We start from the raw sequence: 1,875 nt of genomic DNA, 5'->3' as shown, positions 1-1,875 counted from the left end.
ATTGGAAGGTAATTTATAAATCTGTACACATATACTGGGTGAACTGTAACTGGTACTAGTATCAACAGACCTTACTGTCAATACATTTAAGATCAGTATTCAGATTTTGAGTTACTTACTGCTTCACATTAGTTACGTTGTACTTAATGCTGATTATGATAATGCCGATACAGGATTGCCCCTCCACTGCTCATGCAAATTCCTCTTGTCTGCTTCGAAACTGCTTACACAGGATTCTCGGTGCAGGCGAAATGATGAACAGATGGTTGTGATTAATGTAAATATATGAATAAATTTGCCCTTTCTAATAACTTTTATAACTCTTTTTTAATATAAGGTTGGAATACACATTTTTAAACAACATTGGTACGATGGAGCTAGTCATATGTCTGCCCGCTACCACTTATAGAAACAAACAAGTGAAGATATACTGGAATTAATAAATTGAAGAGTGCATCTCTTCTCTTTTTTGTATCAAATATGTGTATCTTACACATATAAAACAAAAGAACAAAGAAAGAAAAAAAATAATAATAGGAGTCTTCAGAAAGATGATTCGGAGCGTTTGTTCTCAACAACGGAAGGGGAGGAATTTATTCTTGCCACATGACAATGCACACGACTGCATCTGTAGTGCAGTATAAAAATCCACATGAAGAGTCAACATGTTGATGAACTAACTGAAATTCTAGCCAGTGTGATGCAAAAGTTGAATAACATCCCAAAGAAGGACTTTTCTGATCAATTCACATGGTTTTGTGAATCCACAGTGTGTGGGGTCATGTTGAACACATAAAGCATTAAAACCACTATCTTAACTTTCCTCCATTTTTTTATTAATCCAGTTTTGAAACTTTTTGGACTGCCAATGTAGATGCCTTTGTATAGCTTCAATGTATCCTCTGATCAGACCTGCTGGGCATCCCAAACACTCAACAGTGCTCAAGAACAGATCATGCAAGTGTGTGGTATGTAGTCTGTGAATGAGTATGTAGTCTCATTTATAAGTGGCTTCTCCAAGAGCTTTTCCAGAAGACTGTAGTAAGCCGTTTGCCTTCCATACAACTGGCCTTAAGTACTCATTCCATTTTTATGTTATTTCATAACATTATGCCTAAATGAAACTTCCTGGTAGATTAAAACTGTATGCCCGACCGAGACTCGAACTCGGGACCTTTGCCTTTCACGGGCAAGTGCTCTACCAACTGAGCTACCGAAGCATGACTCACGCCCAGTCCTCACAGCTTTACTTCTGCCAGTATCTCGTCTCCTGGCAGAAGTAAAGCTGTGAGGACCGGGCATGAGTCGTGCTTCGGTAGCTCAGTTGGTAGAGCACTTGCCCACGAAAGGCAAAGGTCCCGAGTTCGACTCTCGGTCGGGCACACAGTTTTAATCTGCCAGGAAGTTTCATATCAGTGCACACTCCGCTGCAGAGTGAAAATCTCATTCTGGATTATGCCTAAATGTTTAATCAAAGTGACTGAGTCAAATAGCATGCCATTAATGCTATATTCAAACATTACAGGAATGTTTCTTCAACCAATTCACATTAACTGTAATCTAGTTGAGAGGAAAGCTGTCGTCTGCCTGAAGGGTAATTGGTACACTGTATTGCTTTACCGTGCATGGTGCCATCAGGTGTGGTATGACCTTATTTTCTTCGGGCCTTGCTCTGACTTGTCCAGCTGAGTATAGGGGGACCTACAGTTTAACTTGGACTCCAAAGCATGGTGAAACTTCACATTTTCCACATTAACAACATTGGCAGAAGTGAAAGCATCAGAAAAAACAAGGAATATAGTTTAACTTAAGCCTGGACTTTGGAAGATTATCTGGTAAGTACCTATTGAGCCACAGATTTTATCCACATTCAAA

General features: G+C 39.4%; 1 non-coding gene across 1 annotated transcript; it reads right to left on the bottom strand.

Annotated features, from left to right (window-relative positions):
• Window positions 1-1,146: 1,146 nt before the first annotated feature.
• Trnas-uga (transfer RNA serine (anticodon UGA)) lies at window positions 1,147-1,221 on the bottom strand. Its single transcript has one exon. It is a non-coding gene; the product is annotated as a tRNA-Ser (tRNA).
• Window positions 1,222-1,875: the final 654 nt, after the last annotated feature.

The sequence above is a fragment of the Schistocerca nitens genome, chromosome 8, assembly GCF_023898315.1.
Source record: "Schistocerca nitens isolate TAMUIC-IGC-003100 chromosome 8, iqSchNite1.1, whole genome shotgun sequence".
Classification (NCBI taxonomy): domain Eukaryota; kingdom Metazoa; phylum Arthropoda; class Insecta; order Orthoptera; family Acrididae; genus Schistocerca; species Schistocerca nitens.
This window is presented reverse-complemented; position numbering and strand designations above follow the sequence as displayed.